Source organism: Tenrec ecaudatus, chromosome X (genome assembly GCF_050624435.1).
Source record: "Tenrec ecaudatus isolate mTenEca1 chromosome X, mTenEca1.hap1, whole genome shotgun sequence".
In the NCBI taxonomy this organism is placed as follows: Eukaryota; Metazoa; Chordata; class Mammalia; order Afrosoricida; family Tenrecidae; genus Tenrec; species Tenrec ecaudatus.
In genome coordinates, this window is record NC_134548.1 from 69,668,214 (window position 1) to 69,679,409 (window position 11,196).

Consider the following 11,196-nt stretch of genomic DNA (forward strand, 5'->3'; position numbering starts at 1 on the left):
TAGCTAACCTAGATAGTCCAAGTGGCGGCTAGGTACCCTACATAGTCCAAGTGCCCGTTCGTAAACCTAAATAATCCAAGTGCACGTTCGTTAATCGAGATAATCCAAGTGCCCGCTAGGTAACATACATAGTCTAAGTGCCCAATAGGTAACCTAGATAGTCCAAGTGCCCGCTAGGCAACCTAGAGGGTCCAAGTGCCAGCTAAGGAACCTACATAGTCCAAGTGCACGCTAGTTATCCTAGATAGTCAAAGTGCCTGCTAGGTAACCTACATAGTGCAAGTGTCCGCTAGTTATCCTAGATAGTCCAAGTGCCCGCTAGTTAACCTAGATAGTCCAAGTGCCTGCTAGGTAACCTACATAGTGCAAGTGTCCGGTAGTTAACCTACATATTCCAAGTGCCCGCTAGTTAACATAGATAGTCCAAGTGCCCGCTAGGGAACGTACATAGTCCAAGTGCCCGCTAGGTAACCTAGATAGTCCAAGTGCCCGTTCGGTAACCTAGATAGTCCAAGTGCCCTTTAGGGAACCTAGATAGTCCAAGGGCCCGCTAGTAAACGTACAATGTCCATGGGCCCGCTAGTTGTTCTTCATAGTGCAAGTGTCCGCTACTTTACCTACATATTCCAAGTGCCTGCTAGTTAAACTACATAATCTAAGTGCCCATTGGCTAACCTAGATAGTCCAAGGGCCCGCTAGTTGACCTACATAGTCCAAGTGCCTGCTAGTTAACCTAGATAGTCCAAGTGCCTGCTAGGTAACCTACATAGTGCAAGTGTCCGCTAGTTAACCTACATATTCCATGTGCCCGCTAGTTAACATAGATAGTCCAAGTGCCCGATAGGGAACGTACATAGTCCAAGTGCCCGCTATGTAACCTAGATACTGCAAGTGCCCGCTAGTTAACCTAGATAGTTTAAGTACCCGCTAGGTAACCTAGATCGTCCAAGGGCCCCCTCTTTAGCCTACATAGTCCAAGTGCCTGCTAGGTAACCTAGATAGTCCAAGTGCCCGTTCGGTAACCTAGATAGTCCAAGTGCCATTTAGGGAACCTAGATAGTCCAAGGGCCCGCTAGTAAACTTACAATGTCCATGGGCCCGCTAGTTGATCTTCATAGTGCAAGTGTCCGCTACTTTACCTACATATTCCAAGTGCCTGCTAGTTAAACTACATAATCTAAGTGCCAGTTGGCTAACCTAGATAGTCCAAGGGCCCGCTAGTTGACCTACATAGTCCAAGTGCCTGCTAGTTAACCTAGATATTCCAAGTGCCTGCTAGGTAACCTACATAGTGCAAGTGTCTGCTAGTTAACCTACATATTCCAAGTGCCCGCTAGTTAACATAGATAGTCCAAGTGCCCACTAGGGAACGTACATAGTCCAAGTTCCCGCTAGGGAACGTACATAGTCCAAGTGCCCGCTAGGTAACTTAGATAGTTCAAGTACCCGCTATGTAACCTAGATCGTCAATGGGCCCCGTAGTTAGCCTACATAGTTCAAGTGCCCGCTAGGTAACCTAGATAGTCCAAGTGCCCTTTAGGGAACCTAGATAGTCCAAGGGCCGGATAGTGAACCTACATAGTCCATGGGCCCGCTATTTAACCTTCATAGTGCAAGTGTCCGCTACTTAACCTACATATTCCAAGTTCCCGCTAGTTAACCTACATAATCTAAGTGCCCGTTGGCTAACCTAGATAGTCCAAGGGCCCACTAGTTGACTGACATAGTCAAAGTGCCAGCTAGGTAGCCTAGATAGTACAAGTGCCCGCTAGGGAACCTAGATAGTCCAAGTGCCTGTTAGCTAACCTAGATAGTCCAAGTGGCGGCTAGGTACCCTACATAGTCCAAGTGCCCGTTCGTAAACCTAAATAATCCAAGTGCACATTCGTTAACCGAGATTATCCAAGTGCCCGCTAGGTAACATACATAGTCTAAGTGCCCGCTAGGTAACCTAGATAGTCCAAGGGCCTGCTAGGGAACGTACATAGTCCAAATGCCTGCTAGGTAACCTAGATAGTCCAAGTGCCCACTAGTTAACCTACATAGTCCAGGTTCCCCCTAGGTAACCTAGATAGTCCATAGGCCCGCTAGGTAACCTACATTGTCCTAGTGCCCCCTAGTTAACCTACATTCTCCAAGTGCCCGATAAGGAACCTACATAGTCCAAGTGCCCGCTAAGTAACCTACATGGTCCAAATGCCCGCTTGTTAACCTACATAGTCCAAGTGCCCGATAGGGAACCTACATAATCCAAGTGCCCGCTAGGGAACCTACATAGTCCAAGTGCCCGTTAGGTCACCTAGATACTCCAAATGCCCGCTAGGGAACCCACATAGTCCAAGTGCGCGCTAGGCAACTTACATAGTCCAAGGGCCCGCTAGGGAACCTACATAGTCCAAGTGCCCGTTAGTTAACCTAGATAGTCCAAGTGCCCGCTAGGTAACCTAGATAGTCCAACAGCCCCGTAGGTAACCTACATACTCCAAGTACCCCCTAGGTAAACGTAGAGAGTTCAAGTGCCTGCCAGGTAACCTAGATAGTCCAAGTGCCCTCTAGGTAACCTAGATAGTCCAAGGGCCCGCTAGTTAACCTACATAGTCCAAGGGCTCACTTGTTCATTTTGATAGTCCAAGTGCCCGCTAGTTAACCTAGATCTTCCAAGTGCCCGCTAGTTAACCTAGATTGTCCAAGTGCCCGCTAGTTAACCTACATAGTCCAAGGGCCCACGAGTTAACCTAGATAGTCCACGTGTCCTCTAGTTAAACTACATAGTCCAAGTGCCCGCTAGTTAACCTATATACCAAGTGCCCGCTACATAACCTAGATAGTCCAAGGGCACGCTAGTTAACCTATATCGTCCAAGTGCCCGCTAGGCAACCTAGATAGTCCAAGTGCCCGCTAAGGAACCTACATAGTCCAAGTGCACGCTAGTTATCCTAGATAGTCCAGGTGCCCGCTAGTTAACCTAGATAGTCCAAGTGCCTGCTAGGTAACCTACATAGTGCAAGTGTCCGCTAGTTAACCTACATATTCCAAGTGCCCGCTATTTAACATAGATAGTCCAAGTGCCCGCTAGGGAACGTACATAGTCCAAGTGCCCGCTAGGTAACCTAGATAGTCCAAGTGCCCTTTAGGGAACCTAGATAGTCCAAGGGCCCCATAGTAAACCTACACAGTCCATAGGCCCGCTAGTTAACCTTCATAGTGCACTTGTCCGCTACTTAACCTACATATTCCAAGTTCCCGCTAGTTAACCTACATAATCTAAGTGCCCGTTGGCTACCCTAGATAGTCCAAGGGCCCGCTAGTTGACTGACATAGTCAAAATGCCAGCTAGGTAACCTAGATAGTACAAGTGCCCGCTAGGGAACCTAGATAGTCCAAGTGCCTGTTAGCTAACCTAGATAGTCCAAGTGGCGGCTAGGTACCCTACATAGTCCAAGTGCCCGTTCTTTAACCTAGATAATCCAAGTGCCCGTTCGTTAACCGAGATAATTCAAGTGCCCGCTAGGTAACATACATAGTCTAAGTGCCCGCTAGGTAACCTAGATAGTCCAAGGGACCGCTAGGGAACGTACATAGTCCAAATGCTTGCTAGGTTACCTAGATAGTCCAAGTGCCCACTAGTTAACCTACATAGTCCAGGTTCCCCCTAGGTAACCTAGATAGTCCAAGGGCCCGCTAGGTAACCTACATTGTCCTAGTGCCCCCTAGTTAACCTACATTCAACAAGTGCCCGATAGGGAACCTACATAGTCCAAGTGCCCGCTAGGTAACCTACATGGTCCAAATGCCCGCTAGTTAACTTACATAGTCCAAGTGCCCGATAGGGAACCTACATAATCCAAGTGCCCACTAGGGAACCTACATAGTCCAAGTGCCCGTTAGGTCACCTAGATAGTCCAAATGCCCGCTAGGGAACCCACATAGTCCAAGGGCCCGCTAGGGAACTTACATAGTCCAAGGGCCCGCTAGGGAACCTACATAGTCCAAGTGCCCGTTAGTTAACCTAGATTGTCCAAGTGCCCGCTAGGTAACCTATATAGTCCAACAGCCCTGTAAGTAACCTACATACTCCAAGTACCCGCTAGGTAACGTAGATAGTTCAAGTGCCTGCCAGGTAACCTAGATAGTCCAAGTGCCCGCTAGGTAACCTATATAGTCCAAGTGCCCGCTAGGTAACCTAGATAGTCCAAGGGCCCGCTAGTTAACATACATAGTCCAAGGGCTCACTTATTCACTTTGATAGTCCAAGTGCCCGCTAGTTAACCTAGATCTTCCAAGTGCCCGCTAGTTAACCTAGATTGTCCAAGTGCCCGCTAGTTAACCTACATAGTCCAAGGGCCCACTAGTTAACCTAGATAGTCCACGTGTCCTCTAGTTAACCTACATAGTCCAAGTGCCCGCTTGTTAACCTATATACCAAGTGCCCGCTACATAACCTAGATAGTCCAAGGGCACGCTAGTTAACCTATATCGTCCAAGTGCCCGCTAGGCAACATAGTGGTCCAAGTGCCCGCTAAGGAACCTACATAGTCCAAGTGCACGCTAGTTATCCTAGATAGTCAAAGTGCCTGCTAGGTAAACTACATAGTGCAAGTGTCCGCTAGTTATCCTAGATAGTCCAAGTGCCCGCTAGTTAACCTAGATAGTCCAAGTGCCTGCTAGTTAACCTACATAGTGCAAGTGTCCGCTAGTTAACCTACATATTCCAAGTGCCCGCTAGTTAACATAGATAGTCCAAGTGCCCGCTAGGGAACGTACATAGTCCAAGTGCCCGCTAGGTAACCTAGATAGTTCAAGTACCCGCTAGGTAACCTAGATCGTCAAAGGGCCCCCTAGTTAGCCTACATAGTCCAAGTGCCCGCTAGGTAACCTAGATAGTCCAAGTGCCCTTTAGGGAACCCAGATAGTCCAAGGGCCCGATAGTAAACCTACATAGTCCATGGGCCCGCTAGTTAACCTTCATAGTGCAAGTGTCCGCTACTTAACCTAGATAGTCCAAGGGCCTGATAGTAAACCTACATAGTCCATGGCCCCGCTAGTTAACCTTCATACTGCAAGTGTCCGCTACTTAACCTGCTTATTCCAAGTTCCCGCTAGTTAACCTATATAATCTAAGTGCCCGTTGGCTAACCTAGATAGTCCAAGGGCCCACAAGTTGACTTACATAGTCAAAGTGCCAGCTAGGTAACCTAGATAATACAAGTGCCCGCTAGGGAACCTAGATACTCCAAGTGCCTGTTAGCTAACCTAGATAGTCCAAGTGGCGGCTAGGTACCCTACATAGTCCAAGTGCCCCTTCGTTAACCTAGATAATCCAAGTTCCCGTTCGTTAACCAAGATAATCCAAGTGCCCACTAGGTAACCTAGACAGTCCAAGTGCCCGCTAGTTAACCTATATAATCCAAGTGCCCGCTAGGCAACCTACATAGTTCAAGTACCCGTTAGTTAACCTAGATAGTCAAAGTGCCTGCTAGGTAACCTAGAGAGTCCAAGTACCCGCTAGGTAACCTACATATTCCAAGTGCCCGCTAGGTAACCTAAATAGTCCAAATGCCCGCTATGGAAACTACATAGTCCAAGTGCCTGCTAGTTAACCTAGATAGTCCAAGTGCCTGCTAGTAAACCTACATAATTCATGGGCCCGCTAGTTAGCCTACATAGTGCAAGGGCCCGCTAGTTAAACTAGATAGTCCAAGTGCCCGCTAGTTAACCTACATAGTCTAAGTGCCCGCTAGGTAACCTAGACAGTTCAAGTGAACATTAGGTTACATACATTGTCCAAGTGCCCGTTCCTTAACCTACATAGTCCAAGTGCCCGCTAGGTAACCAATATAGTCCAAATTCCCGCTGTGGGCCCTAATAGTCCAAATACCCGCTAGTTAACCTATATCGTCCAAGTGCTCGCTAGTTAACCTAGATAGTCCAAGTGCCCGCTAGTTAACCTAGATAGACCAAGTGCCCGCTAGGGTACCTATCTAGTCCAAGTACCCACTAGGAAACGTACATAGTCCAAGTGCCTGCTAGGTAACGTACATAGTCCAAGTGCACGTTAGGTAACGTAGATAGTCCAAGTGCCCGCTAGGGAACGTACATAGTCCAAGTGCCCGCTAGTTAACCTACATAGTCCAAGTGCCTGCTAGGAAACCTAGATAGTCCAAGTGCCCACTAGTTAACCTACATAGTCCAGGTTCCCCCTAGGTAACCTAGATAGTCCAAGGGCCCGCTAGGGACCCTAATAGTCCAAGTACCCGCTAGTTATCCTCGATAGTCCAAGTGCTCGCTAGTTAACCTAGAGTGTCCAAGTGCCCGCTAGTTAACCTAGATAGACCAAGTGCCCGCTAGGGAAGCTACCTAGTCAAAGTGCCCGATAAGGAACTTACATAGTCCAAGGGCCCGCTAGGGAACCTACATAGTCCAAGTGCCCGTTAGTTAACCTAGATAGTCCAATGCCTGCTAGGTAACCTAGATAGTCCAACAGCCCGCTAGTTAACCTACATACTCCAAGAACCCGCTAGGCAACGTAGATAGTTCAAGTGCCAGCTAGGTAACCTAGATAGTCCAAGTGCCCGCTAGGTAACCTTCAAAGTCTAAGTGCCCGCTAGGTTATCTATATAGTCCAAATGCCCGCTAAGGAACCTACATAGTCCAAGTGCCCGCTAGGTAACCTAGATAATCCAAGTGCCCACTAGTTAACCTACATAGTCAATGGGCCCGCTAGTTAACCTACATAGTGAAAGAGTCCGCTAGCTAACCTAGAAAATCCAAGTGACCACTAGTTAACCTATATCGTCCAAGTGACCGCTAGTTAACCTACATAGTGCAAGAGCCCGCTAGTTAACCTAGATCGTGCAAGTGTCCACTAGTTAACCTACATAGTCCACGTGCCAGTTAGCTAACCTAGATAGTCCAAGGGCCCGCTAGTTGACCTACATAGTCCAAGTGCCCGCTGGGTAACCTATATAATCCAAGTGCCCGCTAGTTAACATTGATCATCCAAGTGCCCGCTAGTTAACCTAGATAGTCCAAGTGCACGCTAGTTAACCTAGATATTCCAAGTGCCCTCTAGTTAACCTAGATCGTCCAAGTGCCTGCTAGTTAGCCTACATAGTCCAAAGGCCCGCTAGTTAACCTACATAGTCCAAGGTCCGCTAGTTAACCTAGATAGTCCAAGTGCTCGGTAGTTAACCTACATAATACAAGGCCCCACTAGTTGACCTGGATAGTCCAAGTGCCCGCTAGTTAACCTATATAGTCCAAGTGCCCGCTAGGTAACCTAAGTACTCCAAATGTCCGATAGGGATCCTACATAGTCCAAGTGCCCGCTAGGTAACCTACATTGTCCAAGTGCCCGTTCGTTAACCTATATAGTCCAAGTGCCCGCTAGGAAACCTACATAGTCCAAGGCCCGCAAGGTAACCTGGATAGTCCAAGTGTCCGCGAGATAACCTAGAGTCCAAGTGCTCGCTAGTTAACCTACATAGTCCAAGTGCCCGCTATGTAACCTAGATAGTCAATGTGCCAGTTAGGTAACCTATATAGTCCAAGTGCCCGCTAGGTAACATACATTGTCCAAGTTCCCGCTAGGTAACCTAGATAGTCCAAGTGCCCATTTCCTAACCTAGATAGTAAAAGTGCCCGCTAGGCCACCTACATAGTCCAAGAGCCCGTTCGTTAACCTATAAGTCCAAGTGCCCGCTAGGTAACCTAGACTGTCCAAGTGCCCGCTAGGTTACCTGCATATTCCAATGCCCATTTGTTAACCTAGATAGTCCAAGTGCCCGCTAGGATACCTACATAGTCCAAGGCCCGCTAGGTAACCTAGATAGTCCAAGTGTCCGCGAGATAACCTAGAGTCCAAGTGCTCGCTAGTTAACCTACATAGTCCAAGTGCCCGCTATGTAACCTAGATAGTCAATGTGCCAGTTAGGTAACCTAGATAGTCCAAGTGCCCGCTAGGTAACATACATTGTCCAAGTTCCCGCTAGGTAACCTAGATAGTCCAAGTGCCCGTTACCTAACCTAGATAGTAAAAGTGCCCGCTAGGCCACCTACATAGTCCAAGAGCCCGTTCGTTAACCTATAAGTCCAAGTGCCCGCTAGGTAACCTAGACTGTCCAAGTGCCCGCTAGGTTACCTGCATATTCCAATGCCCATTTCTTAACCTAGATAGTCCAAGTGCCCACTAGGTAACCTACATAGTCCAAGTGCCCGCTGGGTAACCTATATAGTCTAAGTGCCCGCTAGGTAACCTAGATAGTCCAAGGGCCTGCTAGTTAACCTACATAGTCCAAGGGCTCACTTGTTCACTTTGATAGTCCAAGTGCCCGCTAGTTAACCTAGATCTTCCAAGTGCCCGCTAGTTAACCTAGATTGTCCATGTGCCTGCTAGTTAACCTACATAGTCCAAGGGCCCACTAGTTAACCTAGATAGTCCACGTGTCCTATAGTTACCCTACATAGTCCAAGTGCCCGCTAGTTAACCTATATACCAAGTGCCCGCTACGTAAACTAGATATTTCAAGGGCACGCTAGTTAACCTATATCGTCCAAGTGCCCGCTAGGCAACCTAGATAGTCCAAGTGCCCGCTAAGGAACCTACATAGTCCAAGTGCACGCTAGTTATCCTAGATAGTCCAAGTGCCCGCTAGTTAACCTAGATAGTCCAAGTGCCCGTTAGGTAACCTATATAGTCCAAGTGCCCGCTAGGTAACCTAGATAGTCCAAGGGCCTGCTAGTTAACCAACATAGTCCAAGGGCTCACTTGTTCACTTTGATAGTCCAAGTGCCCGCTAGTTAACCTAGATCTTCCAAGTGCCCGCTAGTTAACCTAGATTTTCCAAGTGCCCGCTAGTTAACCTACATAGTCCAAGGGCCCACTAGTTAACCTAGATAGTCCACGTGTCCTCTAGTTAACCTACATAGTCCAAGTGCCCGCTAGTTAACCTATATACCAAGTGCCCGCTACGTAACCTAGATATTTCAAGGGCACGCTAGTTAACCTATATCGTCCATGTGCCCGCTAGGCAACCTAGATAGTCCACGTGCCCGCTAAGGAACCTACATAGTCCAAGTGCACGCTAGTTATCCTAGATTGTCCAAGTGCCCGCTAGTTAACCTAGATAGTCGAAGTGCCCGTTCGGTAACCTAGATAGACCAAGTGCCCTTTAGGGAACCTAGATAGTCCAAGGGCTCGCTAGTAAACCTACATAGTCCATGGGCCCGCTAGTTAATCTTCGTAGTGTAAGTGTCCGCTACTTTACCTACATATTCCAAGTGCCCGCTAGTTAACCTACATAATCTAAGTGCCCGTTGGCTAACCTAGATAGTCCAAGGACCCATTAGTTTACCTACATAGTCCAAGTGCCCGCTAGTTAACCTAGATAGTCCAAGTGCCTGCTAGGTAACCTACATAGTGCAAGTGTCCGCTAGTTAACCTACATATTCCAAGTGCCCTCTAGTTATCATAGATAGTCCAAGTGCCGCTAGGGAACGTACATAGTCCAAGTGCCCGCTAGGTAACCTAGATAGTTCAAGTACCCGCTAGGTAACCTAGATCTTCAAAGGGCCCCCTAGTTAGCCTACATAGTCCAAGTGAACGCTAGGTAACCTAGATAGTCCAAGTGCCCTTTAGGGAACCAAGGTAGTCCAAGGGCTGGATAATAAACCTACATAGTCCATGACCCGCTAGTTAACCTTCATAGTGCAAGTGTCCGCTACTTAACCTACATATTCCAAGTTCCCGCTAGTTAACCTACATAATCTAAGTGCCCGTTGGCTAACCTAGATAGTCCAAGGGCCCGCTAGTTGACTGACATAATCAAAGTGCCAGCTAGGTAACCTAGATAGTACAAGTGCCCGCTAGGGAACCTAGATAGTCCAAGTGCCTGTTAGCTAACCAAGATAGTCCAAGTGGCGGCTAGGTAACCTACATCGTCTAAGTGCCCGTTCATTAACCTAGATAATCCAAGTGCCCGTTCGTTAACCGAGATAATCCAATTGCCCACTAGGTAACCTAGACATTCCAATTGCCCGCTAGTTAACCTACATAGTCCAAGTGCCCGATAAGGAACCTACATAATCCAAGTGCCCGCTAGGCAACCTACATAGTCCAAGTGCCCGTTAGTTAACCAAGATAGTCAAAGTGCCTGCTAGTTAACCTAGATATTCCAAGTGCCCGCTAGGTAACCTACATAGTCCAAGTGCCCGCTAGGTAACCTAAATAGTCCAAATGCCCGCTAGGGAAACTACATAGTCCAAGTGCCCGCTAGTTAACCTAGATAGTCCAAGTGCCTGCTAGTAAACCTACATAATCCATGGGCCCGCTAGTTAGCCTACATAGTGCAAGGGCCCGCTAGTTAACCTACATCGTCCAAGGGCCCGCTAGTTAACCTAGATAGTCCAAGTGCCCGCTAGTTAACCTACATAGTCTAAGTGCCCGCTAGGTAACCTAGACAGTTCAAGTGACCATTAGGTTACCTACATAGTCCAAGTGCCCGTTCGTTAACCTACATAGTCCAAGTGCCCGCTAGGTAACCAATATAGTCTAAATGCCCGCTAGGGGCCCTAATAGTCCAAATGCCCGCTAGTAAACCTAGATAGTCCAAGTGCTCGCTAGTTAAGCTAGATAGTCAAAGTGCCCGCTAGTTAAGCTACATAGTCCAAGTGCCTGCTAGGTAACCTAGATAGTCCAAGTGCCCACTAGTTAACCTACATAGTCCAGGTTCCCCCTAGGTAACCGAGATAGTCCAAGGGCCCGCTAGGTAACCTACATAGTCCAAATGCTCGATAGGGAAACTATATACTCCAAGTGCCCTCTAGGTAACCTACATAGACCAAGTGCCCGCTAGGTAACCTACATAGTCAAAATGCCCGCTAGTTAACCTAAATAGTCCAAGTGCCCGCTAGGGAACCTACATAGTCCAAGTGCCCGTTAGGTAACCTAGATAGTCCAAATGCCCGCTAGGGAACACACATAGTCCAATTGCCCGCTAGGGAACCTACATAGTCCATGGCCCGATAGGGAACATACATAGTCCAAGTGCCCGTTAGTTAACCTAGATAGTCCCAGTGCCAGCTTGGTAACTTAGATAGTCCAACAGTCCGCTAGGTAACCTACATACACTAAGAACCCGCTATAACGTAGATAGTTCAAGTGCCAGCTAGGTAGCCTAGATAGTTCTTGTGCCACTA